The 25,750-nt window shown below is 49.7% G+C and overlaps 1 protein-coding gene across 2 annotated transcripts in view; it reads left to right on the forward strand.

The window, feature by feature from the left end:
* Window positions 1-7,116: 7,116 nt before the first annotated feature.
* Window positions 7,117-25,750, forward strand: part of NEK6 (NIMA related kinase 6) — a 58,631-nt gene continuing 39,997 nt past the window's right edge. The window contains exon 1 of one of the 2 annotated variants that reach the window (XM_071454256.1): window positions 7,117-7,273. The gene's annotated coding sequence lies outside the window, so the exon portion shown is untranslated. Of the gene's footprint in view, window positions 7,274-21,307; window positions 21,465-25,750 lie in introns of those variants that run through there. The other variant, XM_071454255.1, reaches the window with a different exon arrangement.

Consider the following 25,750-nt stretch of genomic DNA (forward strand, 5'->3'; position numbering starts at 1 on the left):
TGACAAGCACAGGGAGTGATTAATGAGCCAGGGAAAACAGGATGACACATGCAAATACTAGAGATCTACAGAGGAAATTCTCAGGATCAAGTCCACCTTTGTAAACAGAAATATCTCTATTATTGCGGAAGACAAGAAGGGAGCAGAGAAGCTCCGTGAGTTTCCCAGACAGTCTCTAATGATACTTTGTGCAGTTTGCATCAATCCAGATTAAGCTTTGGGCTGACACAGACGGGTCCTAACTAGGCTCTCCTCCAATGGAGTTGCGTGTTCCCTGTCCCCGCTTTCCCTGCTGCTGAGCTGGGCTCCATGCCTGACGCAGAGTGTCTGCACATCCCCTGGAGCAGCTAACCCTGCTCCCCTGATTGCTCTGCCAAATGAGGCTCTGGTTTCACTGTGATCAGGAGTGCTGCATTGATGAGGACAGTCTGTGTGCGGGAGGAAGTGGGTTTGGTCTGTAACTTTAGTTGTTCCAGGCAGAAATTGGAGCAGCTCAGAGAACTGCTGAAGGAGGCATTCTTGGTCTCCCAGGGTATCTCTGCCAGTGTAAGGCCACTGACATTGCCAACCCCTGAGAACTACTGCTTCATTGTGGACTAAGCCTTAAAAACATCTCCCAGTGTGGGAAACAAATCAAAGCAGAGTTGTGGGAAATGGGAAACGCCACTGTAGAAGCCTGGGATATGCTGAGCCAGGGTGGGATGAATGGTGCACAGCAGTGCTCTTTCCACTGCTGTGTTGAGAGCAGGGAATGTGGCTTCTGGTCCCTCGTAGCCTGGAAAAGTTCACATCAGGTTCTGCAGTCTGCACAGTGCCCAGCCCAGCCCTGTTAGTGCAAACCTGGGCATGTGGCAGTCCCAGCAGTGCTCTGCAGGCACCACTCACTAACAACTGCTGCTGCTCAGAACATCACCAGGAACTGTATTCTCTTTTGGAAAGAGATTTCACTGGGGCCTCCAAAGAGGAGAGCAGTAATTATGCCTCTGCTCTCCATCTGGGGAGGAAAGCCTTGACCTCCTGGCACATGGTCAGATACTGGAAACAGTTTCCTGCCAATACAAACTTCTGAAAATTTCCCATGTTGCATGAGAGGGGAGGCTTTAGTATGAGATTACAGAGCTGTTTAGGAGCCCATTTTCTTTAGACAGCAAATACTGATTGAATATCTGTACTCTGGTATAAATAAGGTTGAATAAGGAGTAAGTCCTTGAGCCATACTGCAGTTTACTGGGGCTCATCCACAGACAGTTGTGGATTCTTTTGCATCAACCTGAGTCTTCTCCCTGTGCCTGCTGCTCATACAAGTTGTCCCAGGGCTCTGTGGACACCACTGTACAAAAGCAGGCTCTCAACACAGCCTGGTAAACCTGGAGAATTGCTCTGGGGCAAGTGGGGACATGAGGAGCATGGTTGAACATGCCATGTGTCAGTCAGGGATGCCATACCTTTAGCAGATAAGGGAACAAGGTAATTGACTTTTCCAGGCTTGTGCTACCTGGAAACTTTCTCCCAGGTGGTGAGAGTCTGCAGTAACACAGAAGTGTTGGTAATTGCGATCAGCACGGTGCACATGCTGCTAAGGTGAAGCCTTCTACCTCTTGAGAAGGCGTGAGCTTGGAAGGGTTCTGGGCTTGATTGTCATTCTAGACAAGTGTATCCTGACATCCTTTCCTTTTTACTTTAAATCAGAAGCAAAATGAATAAATTAGTTATTGAAGTTCCTTGTGGGCTTCATTGATGCGATTGCAGGTGGAAAAGACAGGTAACATAACCAGAGGGAATTGGTGTCAAGGCTGCTCCTTACAGACCCAGATTATGTCACCAATCAGCTGGTGAAATAAAGAGATTTCCCGCGTATATTTAGTAAATCAACATGACAATGTCATATACAATCGGAGTTAATTAGGCAAACCTTCTTGCTGTGTGTAGCATACCTCATGCCTTAGAGGTAGAGAGGCTTCCGTCAATGCTGCAGCTCTGGAAGCGTCAGGGGGAGCGGGCTGGGTGCAGCGTGGTGTTCAGAGGCCCCTCAGCACCCTCCTCCTCCTCCTCCTCCTCCCTGGGTACTGCTGTGGGTGAGCTGGGGCTGGGCAGTTTCATGGCACCAGCTCTGAGAAGGCAGAGGCCTGGCTGTGGCACTGTTGGGAGGGCACTGCTGGGGTGTGACACAACAGGGAGGCAGGAGCCATGGCTGGGAAGCCTCGTGTTCCCCTCTGCTCTCAGCACTCCCCAGCTTCCCTCAGTGCCCTGTGGCTGTGACCTCCTGCACCGCCAGCAGTCCCCGCTTGTCCCCCAAGAGCACACACTGCTCTGGGGTCAAGGAGGGACACGACTGACAGGAACCCCTGCCCTACTCGAGCTGCTCACAGCTTCCTGGCATGGCTGCAGCAAAAGGCTTTTGATCCCTGAGGGCCTTTCCTCGCCCCTGCCCCGGGGAGAAGAGGCTCAGTGTAGGGCAGTGGAGGGGCCTGTCCAAGGTCAACCCGTGTCAGGGCCGGGAGCCCTGCACCATTTCCTCCTTCTGACCGTGGGACTCCATCTGGTTTGATTCAGCTGTCAACCCTGGAGCAGAGAGTGGCAGTAACAAAAGGCTTTTTCAGACATAATCCCACTAAACGGAGACAATCCTGTTATGTTTCCAGGCGACAGGAATTGAGACTTTAGTGCCAGAGTATGAGGACTCTGCCCTAAGGGCTTTGTTTCAGGACTTAACGTCAGGTGATCTCAGGGCCAGCCTGGTCTTTGTGCCCTAAAGCAGCACAGATTAAGCCCTAAAAATGTATTTTTAAACTGAGAAAAGCCCAAGAGGTGTGATAGACAATCTGGGATGGGGAGGAAACACCAGACCAGCATCCCAGTAAGAGGGATTAGTCTGGCCAAGACAATAGAAGCCGTGAATCTCCGAGGGGCATGGCCTGACGTGCCAGCTGAGGGCTGGGCTGCCCTCCCCATGCCAGCTACACCAGCCTGCCAGAGTTCAAATGTCTGACAAGCATCACACTGCAGCTCCTGTATTCCCAGCCCATGTGTCCCTGATCCCCACCAGAGGCCAGTTAATACCCAATTAACAGGACTCTTTCTAATGAACTGAGCCTTAACTGCCAGCCACTTCATCCTTTAATCTCTCCCAGCCAGTGGAAGGGCTTGGCAGGTGTCACTTCAGGCTGGGGTGACAAGGCAGATGTGGCCTGCCGAAGCACAGCCACATGGTCCCTGTCCCCTCCCTGGGGCCTCCTCCCCGAGACACCACTTACCCCAGGGCAGAGAGAATGTCCCTGTTTCCATGGGCCCTGCGGCTCTGGAGTTCATCTTTCCTTGTCCCTGGAGCTAGGAGCTGTTCCCTGGCAGGGCAGGTATCCCAGTTTCTCTCAAATGACTGTCTTGGTCAGTCACACTCTGTCAAAGCTGTTCTTCTTCCCCTGTTCCCTCTTCCCTTTTGTAGCCATGCTCAGTGTGAAGGACCCAGTGCCACTCTGTGTGCCCAGGCAGCCCCAAATGCACGAGTCAGCAGTTCCTTGTGAAAGGCCCAAGGATGAAAGGAAAAACGGACCTCACTTGGAGATACAACTATCCCAGAGCCCTCATCAAACAAACTAGGACTGGGTGTCTTTAGTTGTACATTTTTAGAACAGAGGGACGCCACACCCCAGCTCTGGAGTTACCTTGGCTTTGGGAGCATCAGGGCAAAGCTGTTCCCACTGTGCAGAGCAGCCGCCTTGCTTTACAGGGACTGGTGTGCAAAGCAGACTTTCCCTTCCATGTTCATCCCAAAAGTAGAAATCTGTGATATGGAACAAGTTGGGAAATCCTCTGCACATCCCATCTCAGCTCCCCCAGCCTTATCTCTGCTCACAGAGTGTGGGCATGCAATGCACGACAGCCTCAGGCAGGGCAAAGGGTGAAGATGCAGCACAGTGTGGGTGCTGTGGAATTTGGGGTTGGGGCCAAATGAGGCTATGGGGAAAGAAGAATCACATGAATTGTAATTCCTAGAGGCTAGAGACATCCCCTGCTTCTCCTGTGCCTCTCTGGCTTCAGGTAGCAGCAGCAGAAGCTGGGGGTGGCTTGTGCTGTAGCCAATCCTGCCCTGAGCACCTGATCTACCTGGGAGGTGCCCCAAGCCTCACCAAGAACTGGTTTTCAGTGGGGAATCTGGGAGAGACAGTGCTTAGCACATGGAAATGATGTTATAGCACTCAAATCATCCTTAAAGATGACCCCAGCTTCTGCAGGCTGGGCTAGCACAGAGATTGTTTCATTGCATTTTCTGTTTCTTTCACCTGCAGATCTCGGCATGCATCACATGCACTACTGCAGACACTGTCCTGGGAAGGGCTGGGATAGCATCAGCCCAGCTCACAAAGTGGGGAGTAGAGAGCAGGAATGCATTCAACGTTGGCTTCTGTCTCTGTCAGGTGCATGCAAGAAGCTGGGCCAAAAAGTATCTGCTTAAAGCCCCAGAGCAAATGGCTGGAGCAGATCACGGACTCTGTGCCGCAGCCTTTGGCCGCCTCAGCCACAAAATAGCTCCATCCCCATGACTGGGACAGGAGACAGTGGGAGAAGAATATGATTTCCTAGGTCACAGGGCTTCTCTAGACTTTTGGGGAGCTAGTGGCACAGCCCCAGTTTTGGGGAACTGGGGCACAAGCTGCTGGCACTCCTGGTGCCGTGACAGGCTCTGATGTGACACAGAGCCGGGCAGCTCCTGCCGTGTGACATTGCTGCACCCCAGCCTGGCACAGAAGGGTTTGAGCTGTTCACTCACTTGTTTTCTAGAGCTGAAGAAGCAGACTGGATCCTAAGGGGTCACTGAGGATCCTGTGGGATCTATACTAACATATTGCCAGAGCAGCTTGTGCAGCTCCCCCCACTTTGCAGCCAGCAGTGTCGAACAGCAGAATTGAGTGTGAAACAGCTTCCCCGCAGACCCCATTAGCCTGAGCTGGAATTGCCAACATAAGGCCGGGCCCCCAGCCCTGGAGAGATGCTTGAGCTGAACAGTGCATCCTGTCAGAGCTTCCCAAAGCAGGAGGGAGTGAAACTCAATGAGAAATGGCAGTGCCCTTTTTGCTTTTAGGCACAGGGCCACCACTAGTCCTTTGCTTCCAAGCAAAGCCCTGGTCCCTGCCCCATGCCAGCAGGATTCCCTGAAGGATCAGGCTGCACCGAGGGTGTCCTTCTGCCTCTGATGGGGTGGGGCTTCTCTCTGCCTTAATTTCCTCCCAGATGAATTTCTCCTGTGCCTCTAATTAAGCTTCCTCTTTGGCTTAGGACTGTGGACAGTCTGAGCATTTGTAAATTAGCCATCCACCAGACAGGCTTTGTCCAGCTCTCAGCCCTCTAATTACTCTGCTCAGCCCCCAGAGATGAGGGATCTGCAGCAGGCAGACTGAGCAGAGCAGATCAGGTGCGACAGACCCTGCTTGGACAGCAGCCCTGGGAAGCACAGTGCTGCTGCCCAGCACAAAGAGCAGCAGGGACACAGCCTGAGCCTGGGCCGAGCAGAGCTCCATGCTTGCATGTGGGGAAGAAGAAAACTCTTTATTTGCATGTCTGGGCTGTGTCCGAATCCCCCAGGCCATGTGTGCCACAAGCTGGTGCTCCCCCATGGCACGAAGTCCTGCCGAAGCACAGAGCTGGTGGCAGGTGCCCCTGGGCTGTGCCCAGCCAGCTCTGAGCTGAGTGTGCCACTGTGTGCCCTGATCCCAGGGAAAAGGACACGACTGTCCCTGACTGAGGAGGTGACCAGCAGCCAGAAGCACCAGAGCAGGTGACTCCAGTTTGCTGTGTGACTTCAGGGAGCTCTCTGGGGCAGGACAGCACCGTGAATCAGTGCACGAGGCTGCTTTGGGAGAGTTTGGACTTTTACATAACACAGCCTGTGAGACTTAGTTCAGCGTTTGGAGGAGACACACTGCAAGTCATTTGCAATCTCTGCAGCTTCTTCACCAGGAGAGCTTGAGCAGCCCCTGCTTGAATGTTTGGATTTGTTTACAGAAAGTATTTTTACAATGTGGCAATTCTGGGTTTTCTGTTTTTTTAAAAACGAACATGTAGCCAGAAGTATTGGGCTCATACACTGAGCTTTGCAAGACAAGGACTAAAGAAACTTGTCTAGCTGGGCTTGACTGGGGAGGCACTAAGAGCACAGAGCCCAGCTGCCTGCTGCTCCAGGTGGAGGCACAGGCAGCCCTGCCCAGTGCCTGGCACGCACTGCCACGGACACAGCAGAGGACGGGGGCATCTTTGGGGGCAGCAGTGTGTTTGCCCTGTCCCCCCGGGGCAGGGCAGCTGCTGCAGGATCACTCTTTATGCATAGATTAAAAGAAAAAAGTGCTCCTCTCTGAGCTTGCTGCTTTGTCTAAGTCTTGAATGATTTTCTGTCACTAGGTATCAAACTGCAGTTGAAAGGATTTCCCGTTGACATTTAGCAGTATTAAATTACAAAATAACCACAAGTCAGCCACTCAGTATGATATAAACAGTGGGATTTGACAGAGCTTTTTCTGGCCTTGGGGACCAATTTACTCATTTTTACAGTCCCAACTCCAGTCATCCACTGGTAATGCACAGTGCCTTTTGGACACCACCTATTTGGAATTAGAGACACATATGGCAGAGTGTAATTACCTATTTACTCTGCTGCTGAATCAGCAAACTGAGGCTAGTTAACATTACAGCTCATAAGCCCCTTTCATAAACATGGGTCCGTGCTGGAACTGAGCAAAATTAATTCAAAAGAAAGAAAGAATTCCTCTCAAAAGGGAAGCCAAAAAAATCGGATGATTTAACAGGGAAAAAATGGACCCTCAATGCTTTCTGTAAGGAAGAAATCTGAGGAACCCCAGCCAGGCTTCTGGGAGGAGGGGCCTGGACCATCGTTTATTCCCGCTGGTGTACATCGGGAGTAGCTGTGGAAATGTCTTGCTGAAAATCTAAAATAAATGAGAGGGAAATCAGGCACATTGGCCAGAGCTCCGGCTCAGCTCCCTGAGGAAACAGGCAGCTGCTCTGAGCTCTGGGCTCTGCATCCTGCCCCCCCATGGGGTCCAGCTCCTGCCAGGCTTTGTGCTGGCTTTTGGGGCTGGGCTGTGAGTCCCACTTGTTTGCATCGAGAATTTTTTAGCCCCTTGTCAGCTGTGGGCTGAATGTGCACAGGTCCTGGGTGAACACCCCCGGCTCGTCTTGTGCCCCCCTCCGCAGCCCTGCCCTGGTTAACAACCGGCCGCAGAAAGAGCTCTGCAGCTCCGTGAAGCTCAGACATTTCCTGGTGAGTAAATGCAGAGCAGCCAAGCTGGGGAACGCTGCCCGGGCAGGAACGCTGCGGGGAGGCACCGCTTGGCTGGCACGGCTCAGGGGCTTCCCCAGCCCGCAGCCACGGAGAGTCCCAGCCGGTGGCACCCGGACAGCCCCAGGGCTCCCGGACAGCCCCAGCCTGAGGCGCTGCACCGGCTGCAGAGATGGCACTGGGGGCATGTGGAGGAAAGGGTTAACTCCCACCAGTACCAGCTGCTGCCAGCAAGAATCCAGGAGCGTGTCCTGCCCTCTGGGCAGACCAGCCGAAGGGAATCTGTCCAGTGGGTAACTGGATCTCCCAACCCTGTGTCTCAAGGGGTTCATGCGCGGCACTCCGGGGAATTTCAGCGCCCATCCACTCTTGGCTGCAGGATCTAATGGATTCTGTCTTAATCCAGGCACTGGCATGTGGGTGTGGGTGTTGTGTCTTTGTTCCTGGCGTTTGCATATTCACGGTCTCTGATGAATACCAAGCATCACAACGGCAGAGCTCAGCGGGACATGACTGGGAATGTTGTGGAGCAGAAAAATGTCCCTGTCAGCCTGGGGTGTGGGAGAGGTGCTCCAGTGTTCTGTAAAGTTTGCCAAGTTGCAGTATGACACGTGTCAGGCTTGTGGCTGAGGAGTGGGGAAAGGTGACCCTTGGGAGGGCAGGGAGGGCAATGAGCAGCTCGGACGTGGAGCTGGGTGTCTGCAAGGGCAGTGGGAGCCCCTCGTTCCTCTGGTCACTCCAGTGGCCTGCAGGGCTTGGCAGCCGCTTGGCCAGTCAAGGGCAGGGGAAGGAGGCGGCTTCCCCTCCTCTCCAGATGTGCCAAACAGGCAAAATAATAGGAATCTAAGCTGCCAGCAGAAAAGTGAGAGACGCTTCTGGAAAGCACCATCTAAAGCTGTAGGAACATGTTTCTCCTCCCACTGACTTTCAGGGCTTTGCAGTGATTAAAACACATCACTGCCAGGACTCCTCTGTAAAGCTGCTCTTAGGTGGTGTCCTGTGGGACAGGGTGAGGTACAGGACTTCACAGGGATCTGAAGTGGGATAGGAGATGAGGGGTTGGTCCCTGGCTCCATCCACAGCTGGTCCTGGCTCAGGTCTCTCCCGTGGGGAGCTCTGTGGCTCCTGGTGTGGAAAGCACCCGTGAGCTGTGCTGTTCACAGGGCAGGTGGTGGCACGTTGCTACCCCTGGTCTAATTTGAGTCTCACATGGCTCCTGCTATTCCAAAATGGAAAGGAGCCATTTTAATTTCCTCCCTCTACATTAAATTTGCCATGGTGACCAGTCACTGCCACTAACAGAAGGAAGGAACTGAGTTCCTTGGCTGAGCTTTGGAACCTCAGGGGCCACAGCTGACAGGGAAGGGAGCAGCAAAGCAGGGTGGGCACAGCCACCTGTGTCTTTGCCCTGACAAACCTCATGGTCTGCACAGACAAATTCCCAGTTGTACCCAGCACCCTGGTTTGTACAGCTGTGATATGGGGACAGCAATGACCATCTGCACTGCAGTGCTACAAAGGCTGATGTTTAACTGATGTTTAAGGTGCTTCAGGGTAAGACATTACTGTGAAGTGAGTGTGGCATCCTGGGGCAGGGTCCTGCCACCAACACCACTGGACCAGGAGTGGCCTCCGGCTCCTAGAGGTGCCCCCACTTGTGCTCCTTCTCTTTTTATTTTCACTCTTCACAGGGCTGGGCATCTCCTAGGCAGGTGTGTGGGGAGCTGGGATTTGAACTCATTAGCTTTGTGCTGCCTGCAGCCTGCACTTATGTCTGCAGCCTATGGGGAAACAATTTTGTTTCTTGGTTTGGTTTGGTTTGGTTTGGTTTGGTTTGGTTTGGTTTGGTTTGAGAGGGGAGGAGACCAAAGAGAAAATGACAAGCACTTGGGAAGACCAGCTTGTTCTGGGTGAGGTGCTGCCCAGTAGGAGCAGCAGTGCCTCAGAGGTAGCTGGTGAAACTGTTCCAGGGGCAGGACTGACATACCCGTCCCTCTCACTGAGCTGAGGCCTCTTGTGCTGGGCAAGCCTCTGTGGCTGCTGCTTGGACCTCTCCTGCCTAATGCGTGTGCAAGGCCAACCCCATGGTGCATCTCCAGTTGTGGAGGCCTCGTTTGGTACAAGCAGAAAATAACACAAAATTTCTTCCTTTTGCCCCATCCTCCCTGTGTGGGGGAGGAGGAGGCTCAGACCCTAAAGCTGGGCGGCAGGACTTGCATGTCTTTAGTCTTCCCTCTGCTAATATTCTCTCTGCTAGCATGGATTTTTAACTTGAAGCATTAGTTTCTTAATCTGTAAAACAGAGATGGAAACTAGAAGCCTCACAGGAATATTCTACACACTTCAGATGAAATTTGTCTTATCTGAATTCACATCTCCCTGCCTCATCCCCACAGCCCTCTATCTTTTTCTTTCTCTGTGATTTCAGATAGAAATAAATCTTGTTCCAGGCCTAAATTAAAAGACTGCTCAGAAGTCAAATCCCATCTGTGGCATGCCCTGTGACCTGGCAATCTTCCTTTCCATCTCTTGAAGCTGGCAACATCCCAGCGTCTCAGGGAAGTTCTGCAGAAGGATTGTCAGGCTCCTGGGATTTAGTTTAGATCAGGATTTCCATCCCCAAAACCTGTTTTGGGGGGAAGGGAGAGAAGAAAGCAGTTCAATGCAGTTTAATTGGCCATGTAAAGTCCATACACTTAAACTGTGAAATAGTCTGTTTTATATTGGAATTTGTTGGATCCTCTTAAAGGCTGTGGAAACTTAACTACCAGAAGTCCCCTTTCTCCCACATTTGCTTTCCCTGGGTTCTGTGTTCTCTGAGCATCCTGCCCTGGTGTGAGCCACAGCCACTGGCAGTGGTGGGGAAGGGGCTGCAGCTTGAAATCCTGAAACTGTGAGAAGTCTGATTTTTATCTCAAGTAAGTGTTTTTTTAATACTTTATTTAATACCAGCACTTTGAAGTGTCTGAGCACTGCACCAAATGTACCTAAAGAATGCGGAGGAACAAAAATAACAACAGGAAGCTGTTACAAAAGCAGCAGATGTGATTGCACCAGGGCAGGATCAGGCTCTGGCCCTGCTGCCCTGCAGTAGGGGTGCCAGCACCATCCCCGCAGAGGGAGACAGAGTTGGGAGCCACTCCAGGACTTTTCCATGGGAATTCAGCAAGACCTATTTTCTGATGAAGCTGAAGTTGGCAGCACATGTAACCAAGCCAAGGAGTTCACTCCAGAACATGGTGATTTTTAATAAAGTCACAATTGCTGTTTTGTGCTAAATGAGTCATTTTAAAGTCAGTCCCTCATAAAACAATCACTTCCCAGATCCTGCTTCCTTCTATACATGTCTCACCAGCACAGCATACTTTTATGGCATAAACACCACCTTCGCTTATATTGCTGCTCAACAGTTACTGCTTGTTCTCAGCGATTTCTCAACAGTGAAATCCAGGCCGTGCACAATGCCAGGGAGCAGCATGCTGGGAGGAAGGGCCGGCAGCATCTCACATCCGAAGGCAGCGGCGGGAGCGCTGTTCCCGTGACAAGTGCCCTGATGTGCGCATGTGACACCGCCCTGCTGGGCACAACGGGTCCCCTGTTCCCTGGGGCTGGGGTCCGGGCCGTGCCCTCCCGGCCGTGCCCTCCCGGCCGCGGGGCTCAGCATGGACACTCATCTGTCTCATTGCTTTCTAGTCCACTGATCTTTTACAAACTTTGGCAAACTGAATTCAGTGTTGGAGCCTCTTTCAGCTGCTTGCCAAATTACATAAAATTATTTAAAATTGGCCAGTGAGCTAAAAAGATGGGGGTGGAGGAGCTGGGGGGAGATGACAGATGGATGGTGAGAATGCAGGAGTCTTGCGTCCTTAGGAAGCCAGGCTTAAAACATTCAGGAAACCAAAGAGGTCTCTGATCCATGAACCCTTTTGTTCCCAGGCACTAATCTACCCAACCAAGCAAGCTGTTGAAGTGCAGGATGATTTAGTTTACTTTGTTTATTTGCTTTTTGAGGAAGTGTGGGCCAAAATGATGGTTGAGAGTATGGCACGTCTCGCATTATTGACTGCGGATCGCAACCTTGTAAAACAGCATTTTTGTGAAATACACTGCGAGCATTTGTAACCTGAACGCAAACTGCCAAACACACGTTCACACAACTCTGGTATTTGGTTTAATATGTATATATTTTCTTTTACAATTTGGACCTAATGAAAAACATGTGGTTTGTGCAGAGTAAAAGGAATAATAGAACTTTGTGCCGGCTGCGTCGGTTCCTGCTGGGCATTGCCGACCGCATGTGCTCTCTTGCTGCCTTGTGACTCCAGATAGCGCGGAATGACTTGAACATGTTCCTCATCCCCACCCAAACCTGAACATTGCGGTTTTCAGAAACGCTGTTGTCTTGGCAACCTTCCAAATCCTTTCTGGGCATTTAAACCTTGGCTGAAACTAGTGGAGCAAAAGCACGTTCCAAGTATTTTCCCAGGCCTCTAGCACAACACCTGACTGCAACGCTGCTTGTTCCCAATACTCAATTGCTTCAGTTGTCTTTGCTCTTCTTTCAGCAGCAGTGGCACCCCTGTGGTACCTCCCTGTTTCCTTCCGGTTTAAAAGAAAGCCCCATATCTGCCCAGCATTTGAGCCAGGGGCACCAAAACATTTTTGTTCTGTGGTTATTCACATCTGAGAACTGCAAACAGTGAGGACAGTGATGCTTCACAGACAGGCTCTCCAGAGAGCTGAGTCAGCACTTTCAACTTCCTGAGTGGTACAGACTTAAGAGGGCATGAAACAGGGCTGCTGCTTTAGAAATGGCACAGAAACCCTACAAATGCAGAAAACTGCTCAAAGAAATGTAAATTTGAATGAGAGCCATTGAAACACACAGGAAAATCTTTCATTGTGAATGTAAATTTAAACAAAATCGTCTACCTCCTGCCTTCCCACACAAAGGAAACCTGCTGCCTCTTCCCTAGGAGAGTGTTTTACCAAGCTCATATGAAACTCTTTTTACAACATCCCTTTGTCTCTCTTGGAACCTGACCAAGAACTATAAGCCTTTAAAGAGAGCTTTTTGCTTGTTCAGGCCCAAGGGGAGTAGCTGAGTATAAATAATAGATTGGCCTCTTCTGTCTCCAGTGTTTCTGTTCTGCTGCTCCTCACAGACACAACCTGGGAAAGGTGTGGCAGTGCCTGCAGCAACACAGGAGCAGTTATCTGGTCTCCCTCAAAGAAGCACGATGATAAAGTGAGAAACAGCTGACAGGACCAGAGCTGGTATGTGCAGCCCAGCGGACACGATGTTCCAATTTTGGAAAACTGCAACTGGGGAGACTTGCTAGCTCACTGGACCTTGCTGCTGTTTTCCATACAGGGAGCCTCGGGAGAGCAATGTCTTATCTGCCCAGCCTGCTCAGCAGAAACAGCCCCTCATCCAGGCAGCTGATGATCAACAATAAATACCTTTGGAGCATACACCTAGCTAGTGACTAATGTTAGGGATTTGCAATGTACAGACAGGCAACATGAATTTGTTTTTCCAAGGTGAACAGCCCAACCATGTCGTCCTAGAAAGCCACAGTTGTCACTTGTTTTCAGTTTTGCCAGTGTTGCATTTTCTATGTCATCCTTGCCTGTGAGCAGCACTGCTGTAACCCCAGGGGTCTGAGCTGTCCTGCTTCTCACCCGCCCCACTCCCACCCAGCCCTGCCTTTCTTCTTTTATCTTGTGCCTTCTCAACTGTTAAAACCCACCTCTCCACCTTTGCTAACAGCTACCCTGTAACAGTTGTCTCTTAGCTCTCAGTGTCAGATTCTGCCTTGAATTGTCAAGTTTGACACTGGCAGTTTGTCAGAGCTCCCCACCCGCTCCTTCTCCACTGCTGTGGGTTGTAGGGAAGGGAGGTAGGTGCTGTTGGATAATCCCAAAAGGAAAGTCTGTATTTATCTCTTGGCAAGCAGAATTAGGAACCTGAGGGAGAGTATACAGGCTTCTGCTTTCTCCTACTTCTCAGTTCCCTTCTTGGTCTCTCTGGGCAGATTAAGGCTTTTGTGCTGTTTTTACCAAGGTCAGCGATCTATTCTTTTGTATTTGCTGTTCTCCACTCAATTAGTTGAGGGCATTTAACATGGATTTTTCATATTTGCATCGCAAATTCCAAATGATCCATGAAAGGCAGCTGTTCAGAAACTTCTGAATTCATTATCCCCAGTGTCTCAAAAGAAACTTTGCCAGCCATTTGACTGGGGCCCTCTGTAGTCAGTATGATAGGAAACTGTCAGTCATTTATAGTCTGCATTGAAGAATTAATGTGATGCTGTGGCATCTGGTTTCCATTTTACATTCCCTGCAGCCTCTTCTTTACCTGACTTGTCATTTACTAATAGTTGTGTTGACGGAGCAGTAGATGGAGAGCTGTGCAGCAGCACCCCAAGGCCTTTGGCAGCAGGGTCAGCACAGTCCTTCCCCATCTCACTGCTGTGCATGTGCCTGTGTGCTGTGGAGAACAGCCCTCTGGTATTTGGTTTAATATGCCAGCCACAGCACCCTCCCCACTCCAGGGATACGGGCTGGGAGCGGCTACAGGATGCACAGGCACAGCTGCAGAGCACTCCTGATGTTCTTGTGTGTGACACACATGTGTGCAAACACACCCCACAATCATCACATGCACAGGGCTCCCAGCTCTTCATTCCCACCCCGTGTCTCAGCTGCATTCCTTGCTGCAGGAGCAGCATGGCTGAGAGCCAGAGCCTGCTCTTGCTTTCTCTACTCTTTCCTTCCCTTCTTCCTTCCTTCTTTCCTTCCTTGGCCTTGCTGGGTGTGACAGGCTGAGCACAGTTGTTTATTGCTTTCGTTTCCCCATCTAATCAGATCTCTTTCCCTGACATTATGCAGCTCAGCACAAGTACTCCAGGTGGGATGAATCCAGTTCAGTGCCCTCCTCCCACCCTTGGCTGCTTCTATCACTAATGAACTGCAAACAACCATGTTCCCCATGTTCAACCTTCACCCTGTCTGATGCATCCATAATCTAAATATAGGCCATAATTATTCTGCTGGCGTCTGTTGGCCCATTGACAGAACTGACAGTGGCAGAGGTCAGGAGACCCTTTGCACCTTTAATATATTAACCATTATTTAACCATTTCCCTGCCACTGATTGTTACAGTCTCCCTAACACCCAGTAAATGTCTGGGGTTTGTTCTTTGGCTGTTCCAAAGCTGTTCCTTAGTCTGCTCCATTCCTTTACCACCGAATGCTGATTATTTTCTTCCTTCTAATTGGGGCACTTGGTTTGTTTATCTGGTTGTGCAATCAAAATGTGAACCCAGGATGCTCTTTTCCAGCCAATGACCTGCATCTCCCCCAGATGCAAATCCCAGTGCCTGAGAAAATGAGTGCAGGAATCGATCTCTTGGCCAATGCACCGTTTCCATGTTGGAAGCAGAGGCACTGACTTTCCATATTATTATTTTTATGGCCCTGTGGAACAAACAGTTGAATATGGTGCTGTGGGAGTGAACAGTGGGGAGAGAAACTAATTTGTGCTGTAAGTAATTTGATCGCAAATCATTTAGAGAATGTAAATTGTAGGGGAGAGATGTCACTCCTGGCAGAAGGTCGCCTGTGTCACCTGTCAGACAGTCCCCAGTGGCGATCATGAAAATTTCTTTGTGGGATTATTAATAAATAAACATAATGCTCTGCATTTCTGCAGCACCTCTCAGTGCAGGAGCAGAAAGCACTTCAACTTTAGGAGCTACACTCTTGCAATTATTTTAACTTCCTTTCAAAATACTATTTTAAAGGTTAAATTTGTAATTTGTTTGAATGTTTAAATGTTACCATCATAAGATGGTATTAAATTTAACTGACACTATTTCCACCTCACCCCAGCTCGTTTTGAGCTAACGTGCAATCTCCATTTGACATCTTGATGAATTAAGTGAACTTACAAGTCATTAGCTCTGAGACATACTGTAAGTATTTGCAGTGCAGTAGCTCTTGGAAAGCATAACAGTGGTCAGGAATCCAACGTGCTCCTACAATGCACAAAGTTTTTGTCCCACAGAATTTATAGTTTAGTTCAAAACTACGAGCAGCAGTAGAAGAGAAAGAAGGTTGGAGGTTGAAATGGTTGTGGGCTGTCCCACAGCACACAGGCCATGAGGTTATGATCATAAAGCTGTTGTGCTGTCAGTCAGTGTGCAGTGATGTGTGGCTGCTCTGCCAGAGGATGGGCCCTGGCTCTGCACCTCGGTGTGGGCATCCCCAGAATTGTCCACAAGCGACAGGAACGCCTGGGGCAGGCAAAGAAAAGATGGAAGAAGAGCTGTTGATGTTGTATGATCCCTGTGTGTTCTGCTACCAACAGTGCCTCATTTTTCACTTGCATTGTTTTGTCTCTGTGGATCCATATGATTAGTCTGAAATGTAAAACCACCCACAGCCTTCTCTGGGCAGGAGTCTCCTTTTGTCCTGGCTTTTTTTTCACAACAACAAGCACGGCTTGGGTCCTGACTCATGAGTAGGACCCAAAAATCCTTCAGTTACCAATCTGTCCTGCTGCCATTAAAGTTTATAGCAAAATTCATCCCACTTTCCTTAGCTGTGAAATGATACAGCATTGGTGCTATGAATCAATGTTCAGAGCAAAGGAAGAGAACAAATCACAAAAGAAAAGTATTACCCAGAATAGATTCCTCAGAAACTATTCCCCATGCAAGGGGCTGGGAATGGGAAGGTGCATGCCTGCAGTGTCTGGCAGGGTCACCCTCCTAACATCTGGCTGTGAAAGCTGGGGAGCTGTGCCAGCTCCTTTGGAATAACAAGGCGAGCTGACGGAGACAGAGCTGTGCATTCCTGTGAAACTCGCCCGGAACACTTGGAAAGGGTCACCAGGAGGAATGTCAGCACAAACAGGGGCAGGGCCTAGGACTGTTAAAGCCAGAGCTGCTCAATCTGGCTTCAATTGCCTTTCTCCTTCTCTTTTCTCTATTTCTTTCTTCTCTCCTCTTCTCTGGCTGCTCAAGGGGAGGCATTTGAGCCTCACTAATGACCAGGGACACTATATAAACTATATAAACTGTATAAACTGTATAAACAGGGATCTACTTAAGGCAGTTCATTAAGAAAACAGGGAGACAGAGCAATAAAGCTTGTGTCTTGCTTACACAATAATGAAGTACTTAGAAGGGTTTATCTTCACTATCAGCTTAACATATGGTTTGAGTTCACACCTGGGCCCGGGCTCTGCAGTTATCCTGCTGCTCTGCGGCCCCAGTGAGCCACATTCACACCCGGCCCGGAGGAGTGAGAGGGAGGCACCTGAATGAAGGTGCTCCAAAGCCCAGCAGCAAGGGCAGGGTGAGCTCTAACACCAGGGCTTAGTGGCAGCTCCAGACTCGCACAGCTGGAGCAGAGGGACAGCTCCAGGGACGGAGCTGCAGAAAGGAAAGCGCGTGAGTCAATATTCATCCATTTATTCATGATCTGTAGGCTTGGGTGCTGTGACGCTCATTATCTAGGCATGACCTTAAAAACTGCACTTGATTGAGAACACGGCAGCCCATCTGCTTGGCAGCACAGGCTGCTGGGGGCCTCACCCCAGCACGCTGCTCCCTGCGCTGCTTCTCTGCTCTGCTGGAATACAGATTGAGGGCACAGGCTTCACCTCCAAACCTTTTGCTGGGGCTGAGACAAGGCATCCACAACCCTTTCTCCCTCAAGAGCACAGCGAGTGCTACCTGTGTGTGCAGGACACATAGCTTACTCTGTGTCTCAGCTCCAACTCTGTACAGCAAACTTCCTCTTCCTCCTCCTCCTCACCCCAAAATGAGCTGCAACCCCAAGACTGGGTGCTTAAAAAACTCCATCTTCCACTTGTCCTTCCACCAAAGCAGCAGTAGCAGCTGCCCCACAGCCCCTGTGAGGCAAAGTGGAGCTCATGCTGTAACTGTCTGCAGTTGGGGTGGTGTAGGTACCAGCGAGAGTTTGCTAAGGCCAAGGTGTTCCCTCCACTGCGATGGAACATCTCTCCCAGCTGTCCTCTCCATGCAGGACAATGAACAAATTCATGAATGAAAATGCACAATTTCCTGCTCTATGAGAAGAGGACAACAGGCCTCTTCCACTTTTTCTGCACTGCCCCACCCTGGTTTCAGCTGACCAGAGAAATGAATGAGAACTGTTTGCTGCCACTTCGTCATTTCAAACACAACCACCAGAAAAGAGGAAGCAATTTTCAGTTTTCTGTCCGTGTGAAAAATCCTTCTGCTCCTTCCTCCAGACACCTTCCTGAGCCTGTTTTTGAGCATCCCTTCTTCTTTAAAGGAAAACGTGTCTTTCTTCTAAGCAATTAAACTCTATAAAAAAGGCATTTTCCCCATCATACTTTCCCATCTCCCCTTTCCTGGATGGCAATCACATCCTCCAGATCTCATGCTGAGAAGGATATTCTGCCACTGGTCACATCTGGTTCCCTGATGAGATCTGCAGGCGGCCGGGCTGGAGCTTTCTGAGTCACGTGGTGGCTCTCGGTTCCTTATCTGCCCCAACACCGACGCTTTTTAATCTCCCTTGATTCTGTTTCTCTCCTTTCGGAGCACGCTTATCAGTTTGAGACTAAACTGCTGCACAAATGCTCATGAGATCAATCTACAGATCTTAAATATGGTACAAAAGAGGTGTTTCTGTGAGCAATCTGTTGGAGAGATTTTGTGCTGCCTTTTCGCCTCGTTCCACGCTGGTATGCATTCCTTCAGCATTAATGCTTCCTCTGGGACCCAACCTTATGGAAATCTGAGCCGGAGCGTGCAGGCTGCAGCCGCTCTGTGGAACTCAGCCTGCGTGGAGGGAGCTGCAGCCCTGCCTGTGGAAGGAGGAATCCACAGCCTGGCTTCTCCAGCTACTGCTGGAAGACTGGCTCTCCTTAAACTCCACAATTCCCATTTGAAGAAGAAGGTTATTTTGGGAATGTCTTTATTTTTGTTTGTTTGTTCGTTTGTTTGGTTTTTGTTTTGCTTTTCCTCCCCTGAAAAATAACTTCTAGCAGTCTGCTCTCTGTGTGCTGTTAGGAATGGAAAATAAATAAGTCAATAGGTATATATTAAGTCAGTAAGGCCAGGAATTTATCGATAATGGACTGAGGATGAAGGATACAGTGACAGTTGCATTTAGCTCCCAGAATAAAGCAAATCAATCAAATTGACTGTATGTTGATTTAAAATCCTTAAAGATTTGGGTCAAGATCATTCTAGTTTTCCCAAAACGGACTTGTACAAGTAACACAGGAATGTTCCTGGTTTAATGCTCTCAGCCCCTGATATTACAGTGCTCCCTTGCTGTGCTTGGCTCTGCTGGATCAATTACTATGAAGTGGCCTCACTCCCAGTGGGTCAGTGCTACAGCATTGGGCTGTAAATGGTGAGGAGGCTGTGGGTGCTCTACAACCTTGTGAGTATCGGCTATAAATGCATTAGAGGCATAAAAGATGATTTCTTTGTGTTTTAGGTTAAAAAATAAGTTATTTAAAATACTTTTATTTAGGTAATTCTACATTCCTTACAGACTTACAGTAACTACTAAGAATTCCTTTGGACAATTGAATCAGTGTGATTTTAAGAAGTGCAGATTAAGATGTACATCAACCCATCCTTGAACTGTATAAAATAATTAACTGATTAAATGAAATGATTAGCTGGGATCTGTGAATGATGCAACCCTCATTTAGATGAGTGTGTATAAAATACATTTTTTACACTTCAGGAGACTTGATCTGTGGCTGTTCCTACAGACCCCGAAATACATAAGAATCTGAAAATTCTCACTTCAGGGGTTGTTTGAAAGAGAATTTCACACAGAACTGTAGCACAGATATGAACAAAAGTCTATTTCTGTCAAGACTTAATTGAGGAAATTTAATTTTCTTTCTTAACTGAATTGCTGTTGATAATTTAAATTAATTCTGTCTGGTCTGTCTAATTTAGCCATGAAAAACCTGGATCTTGGAGCTGTGCACAAGAATGTAGCAGATTTTTAAAATCAGCTTTACAGAATAGAAAGACGGTAACTTATGGCAGCCTAACAATAGATATTTCTTTGTTGTTTTGATGTAAAGCACTTAAGTTCTTCCACCTCAATCCACTGACATTCTCATTTTAAGAGAAAGAAATGCATTTTTGCAAATGGTACATCAACAGACTTCGGGAAAATTGAGTTTGGAGAAAAAAAATTGAATTAATTTTGTTTCTCTAAGCACTTTCCCATGTTTCAGATTTTGTACTGATAGATTGATGATATGATTTGCTTTAAAACCAGGTGGCCTCTTAGTTTCCATCTGTTGTGTCTATTGCTCTGTCTCTAGTGAGAAGCATTGCAGAGCTGTGCAGGCATCTGCACCCCGGAGAGAAACTCTGCGCCATCAGAAATGCTCCAGGAGAGAGAATCGACTTTCACTGTCTCTTAAATGTATCAGAAACTCAAGCCCTGGATCTTGTTTGTATTCACCCAAATGGAACACAGTGAATTTCTATTAGATAGGTGTAAACAGCTTTATAACAAAACCAAAACTGAGTGATGTTTCCAGGAGAAGCAGTTAAAATCTTCCCAAACAACCACAGCAGTTTCTGGTCTCTCTGGATGCTGGAGGTGGCACTGCTTTAGCAAGAAGGTTTTCCTAAAAGTATGAGTTTCTATGGATAAAAGCCATTTGAGCAAAGATCTGCCATCATGTTTCAGGTTCTGTAAAACACAGAATTATTTTGAGGTATGTAAGTAGAGCCTGCTGGAAAAAGTGACTTATTTGAACCGAAATGTCTTGGGCAGCAGGTTCCCCCCAGCTCTGGTGTAGGTGGAGGTGATGCAATCAGTCGAGAGAGAGGGGACAGAGCAGCAACACGCCACGAGGGCTGCAGGCATTTCCTTGGAACAGGGCAGAGAACGCAGAGCGGGGCCTTTCCCGCTGCTCCCGGGAAGGCGCGGGCAGCAAATCCCCGGCGCTGCGGGGCAGGGCGGCACCGTGTGCCACTGCCTGCTCTGACAGCTGCGGCACACCTGGGGCATCGGGAACAGCGAGGCCGGGCATGGGCAGCCGCTGAAACCACAGCGCGGTCCCGAAGGACAGGGCTCACCCATGGCGGGTGCCCGGCCTCAGCCCAGCCGGACGGGGCTGACCTTCCCCTCCTGCTGGCGCTGGCTCCCTGCTCACTGCCGGGGCACTTCAACTCGTCTGCCCTACAGGAGTGATTGAAAAGAACAAAAAGCACTTTAAAGTAGTATGTTTACTAGCAAAGGGCTGCATGGAAATGGTTAGAGCAGCAAAGGTGCTTTTGCTGGCACAGTGTGTTTCATTTGTGAGCTGCTCCAGGGCTCTAGGGATGCTGTTAGCACTGTGCTGTGCCAGCGCTGGGAGCTTCCAGTCGTACCAGCAAACATCTCCACCAAAGTTTGACAAAAGTGACAACAGTTGACAAAATAGGAGCAATTGCCTTGGTCCCGAGCCCCGCTGCTGCACAGGGACCATTGCTGAGCCTCGCTCGTTTGGTTTGGGTTTATTGCCACGTTCGTGTTCACTTGTGAAAAAAACCTGTTGAATTTGAAGTTCAAATTCAATCTAGGTCGAGTACTCATGTCTTAATTTGCAGACTGAGGATTTTCTATCCCAAAAGCCGGACAGATTTTGGAGCCAAACCCGTTCAGGCCGGTTTGTGCAGGAACTCGGCTGCGCCGCACTTGGGGCCCGAGGCTGCGAAACGCCTGGGCCGGACCCGCGATGGGGTCGCGCTCCCAGCCGAGCGGCCCCGGCCGGCCTCCCGCAGCTCGGGCGGGAGAGGATCCCGGGCCCGGGGGGGTGCCGGGGCGGGGGGAGTGCCGGGCGGCCCTTCGGTCCCGCGGGGCCCCGCCGCGCTGCGGGGCCGGGGCCGGGGCCGGGGCCGCTCCAGGTGCGGGGCCGCAGGTGGCGCCGAGCGCGCACGCGCCGCCCCCCGCGCGCGGCCCCCGCCCGGCCTGCGTGGCAGCGGCGGCGCGCGCGCCCGAGCGGCGGCGCGTGCGCGGGAGCGCGGGGCGGGCGCGCGCGCGGCGAAGTTCCGTGCGGGACGCGGCGCCGCTCGCTCGGTCCTGCGGGGCTCCCGCGCCCCCGCGCCGGCACCGCCGCGCCTCCGCCGCGCCGCAGGTGAGCACACGGGGCCCTGCGCTCCGCCGGGCCGCGCCAGCGCCGCGCCGGGCGTGTGTGCCCGCCCGCCGCGGGCCCTGGCCCCGCGCGCCGCCTCCGGGCAGCCCCGGCTGGGCCGCGGGACCGAGCGAGGGGCGACGGGGGGGATCGAGCGGCGGGGCCGTGCGGGAGCGGGGGGTCCGGGCCGCGGGGCCCGCACGTGCCCGGGCGGGAGCGGGAAGCGGCCGGGAGCGGCACCGGGCGGGTCAGCCCCGCCGCCGGCGGACGGGCCGAGCGGCGGCCTTGCGACTTGAGCAAAGTTGAGACCGCGACACAAACACGAGCGTTTGCGCGCTCCGGTGTCGCTCGGAGGCTTTGGGGAGGTTTGGGGGGTTTCCATTTCAGCAGCGGCTCTGCTCCGAGCCCACGCTCCCGCAGGAGCCGTTCCTGCCCCGCGCCCCTCCGAGTGCCGCTCCCCCCAGGCCGGGATGTGCTCGGTTGTCTCCTCGGTGGGGCTCTCGGGGCTGTGCGGGAGGCCCCGAGACCCTGCCCGGCTGCTGGGGTCTCCTGAGAGCCATCCCGGCGATTCCCGGTCCCGGGCTGCGCTCTGCCGCTCTCTCTCCAAAGGTGGGAGCCCGCGGTACCCCCGGTGCGGGAGGATTGCACATGGCTTTGGAGAGAGCACATGCTAGAGCTGAACTATCAAATACCATCTTTTCCCTCCAAAGTGTGATTTATGCTTGGTTAGAATAACGGTGGATTTCTGAGCCCATCTGTTTGCCTGCCTGTTCGCACACATGGAATAGCTCTGCCCATGGTGATTGCCTATGGCATTATTGCAGGAGAAGTAGCTTGATAGGAAATATTGTAGCAATTAGAAGTCCAGTGATGCAAGTTCCTGACACATTGTGGCTGTCTTGCTGTCAGCTCGGTGTCTCCTTTAAAAGTTCATTTTTTTGGTGAATCACTATAAGCAACCGTTTAACTTCTGCAGCATTTATACAGCTTTCACATTTGAGACATCTCTTGACATTGAGTCAAACTCTTTCCACTGTTATTTTTTTCCTGTAGACATTCTTTGTGACAGTCATATTCTGTTAAGCAACAGCAGAAAAAAAGAAGGAACTGCTTTTAGATAAGACTGTTGCTGCCTGTTTCCTCTGGCTCTGAGTCTTAGAGACCTAAAAAAATGGGAGCTGTGAGAAACTTTTATTATGATGGAAAAAGAGCATCTTCTGTGGGAAGTGAGATTGTAGATGGAATGTGAGTGACTGCTGTCACCCCAAAGGAGTTGTCAGATCAGAACCAAATTTTTGCTTTCTTAACACCTGTGATGTATAAAATGTTTCTGCTTGTTTAATTTTCCCCTCCTTCCTCTGGAATTCTGTCTTTTGACAAATAGGTATTTTGTGAGAGAGGATGGATGCGTAATTGGAATGTTTTTATATACCTTTTCAAATTCTTCACTGTTCATTTCGTTGGGAGAAAACCAGATGAAGAACTTGAACCCCAAGCCTATATTGGGAAACTGATTTTTTTTTGCAGTACTTGCCCTCTATGATCCTGCCTGAAAAGTTTTATGTCAGTCTATATAACACTGAATTATACATTGAAAATATTGAGCCTACACTGGCTTTTTCTCATTTCTTGCAGTTATTGAGGCTGTACTGGAGAAAATAGTGATTCTGATGCTTCTCATGCAGCGTATTTTTAGGCTTTATTCACACCTACCTGTTAGTCTGAAGGGCTCTTGCAATGGCTTGAAAGAGGTTTTTACATATTGAATGAGCTATTGTTTGCTCAGAGTAAAATGAGTATTTTTGTTTGAATGGGGGTAGGAGCCAGAAATGCCCATGTGAGTTTTTCTCCTGCTCTGCCTCTGCTCTCTTGGCTGTAAAATGGGGGTGGTTACCAACAAGTCCCCTTCCTGAACACCTGCAGCTTTCTAGATGTGTAAAGGATTAATTAGTGGATGTATTTTAGCATCTTTTCTTCCTTTATGTGATGCAAAATATATTTGACCTCAAGGCTATGAAAAATGTATAATAACAACCAACCTGGCAGAACAGACCAACCCCTGTGGCTGCAGCAGCCAACAGCTGGGGCAGGTGGGAGAAATCAAATGTATTCAGTCCGAATTTAAAGCAAGAAAAAAAGGAACTGTGGCTGGAGGAGCAGAGGAAGTACTTGCAGGATGATTTCAAAAATGAAACGACGAAAGTGGAAATCTGGGCCTTGTAGGACATTTGCTTTGTCCTAAATGAAAGCTTAGATGGGTCCTTAGGGAAAATGAATTTATAGCCTAACTTCTGCTTTAGTTTTTGTCATTCTAACTTGCTTTTCTTAGAGGTTCTTGTTGCAGAGGAGGTTGGTCATGGTGATCTTCAGCAATGAGAACACGAAGTACATGGAACCTCATTTTAGAAGCTGGGCTTACCTTCACCACTGAACAAACCTGTTTCTAATTGCAACTTCCACAGTTTTACTGCAGCTCAGCACTTGTATAGACAGAGAGTGGTCGTGTTGCTTTGTATGGTTTGAGCACAGAATTACGGTTCTGGAGGTCGTGAATGGCTGTTCTGCCCATGACACACACTCCTGCATTTGCCTTGGAAACTCACTGAACCAGTCTGTTTTACCTTTTATGGGCAGCTGGTGACTAACCCAGTGTACACCTCCCCAGGTGCTTGACTGGGCTGTTTGTAGGAAATGATGTGATATGTGTCCTTGTAGCCAGTATAAATACAAGATGCAGGAAAAAAAATCTTGTAATATTAAAGGCAAAAACTTAATAGTCATGCAGCTGAAATATACTTGATGATGATGACCTTGATACCACTGTCACTGAAGATGCTGAAAATGTCACAAGAGAATGGTGAGCTGCTCTGTCCTGGTTGTGGGACAGGCATGGTAGCAGAGGAGGTGCTGTGCCTGTGCCACACTCCTTAGACTGGACAGAGTGGCCTTTCCCAGGGCAGAATCACATGGGAGTTAAAGGTTGTCTAAAATGGGCAAAGGGAGCACTGTCCTCGTAGAGGCAGAGGCCTTGGAAATAGTTTTCTTCTGTTACCAAACGCTGTTGAGCTGTGTTTATTGCACTCAGCCTTTGTAAAGCTCTCAGTACAAGCACATGCCAGTACTCAGGCAGGCCCTGCTGCTCTCCTGGCAGGTCAGGGAGCACTCTGGCAGATAAGAGCACCTTATCTCCAGTGATGGGAGCAGTGGGGAGCACTCGGTGTGTCAGCACCAGGCAGTCTGAGTGGCTGGGCTTGTGCCACTCAGCTGCTGCTGGGCTGGAGCTTCCCCTGGTGTTCCCAGGCTGGCATTCCCCATCCCGTGGGCTGGCTCAGCTCACTGGGAACTGGTGTAAAACCAAGGAGCCAAAAGGGGCTTGATTCAATAAGAGAGTTGAGGGCTTGGCTCTTTGTGGCTGCTGGAAGGGCAGGTGGTGCTTTCCCAGGCTGTGTCCTTGCCTTTTCCCTTGGATCCTGAGGGATCCCAGCCTGCTTTTGGGGACTGGGATGGGTGCCCTGGGAACAGGCTGGACCCTGGGTGTCTCCACTTGTGAATTCCGTGTTTCACTGAAGAGCTGTGTCTCTAAAGTTAAATGGAGGAACATGTAGTATCTAGGAGTGAAAGAAGAGTTCAAAGTGTTCAAACTGAGAGGTGATGTTGGCCCAGTCAGTGTATTTCTTTTTGAAGAAAAAAACCCAGAAGCCAAAACATTTGCATGCAAAATCTAGATTTAGGTCTGACTTGAAAGTCATAGTGCTTTTTGGAATTGCTGCAGTGTGTCTAAATTACATAGAAAATTAAACTGCATAAAGTACTTTAAATTCTTTTCTCACAGGTTTTGGGGGTGGTGAGGAGGTGTGTGTTCCTAAAGCCATGCTGGGAGCTGCTGTCTGGAGTTGGCTGAAATGTAGGATGGGTAGAACTGAGGTTCTGAGTGTGTGACCAAGTGGCAGTTCTAGAACCTGGAAGTAAAGTTTTGTTTAAAACCAGAGAAGCACAAGGAATTATTTTTAATAGTGGTTCAAATGCAGAGGCCTGTGAAAGTGTCAGATCTTTTTACAGGTAGGCAAGTATTTTTCTATCTTGACATATTTTTTATATGCACCTTGAAGTGAATCAAGATTACTTCAAGTTCTAACCTGTTCTAAGTATTTAAACATCTGGACTCACTGTAAGCGCCATTGCTGTCCAGACATGAGAAGTCTCTTGGATTGTTTTTTAACATTTTAAAATATTTCAGCAAAAAGCTGCATTTTCTATTCAGTTAAAACAGTATATGTAGTTTCCAGTGT

This window comes from Agelaius tricolor, unplaced genomic scaffold (genome assembly GCF_023055355.1).
Source record: "Agelaius tricolor isolate 1412-34295 unplaced genomic scaffold, bAgeTri1.0.p SCAF_38, whole genome shotgun sequence".
Lineage (NCBI taxonomy): Eukaryota > Metazoa > Chordata > Aves > Passeriformes > Icteridae > Agelaius > Agelaius tricolor.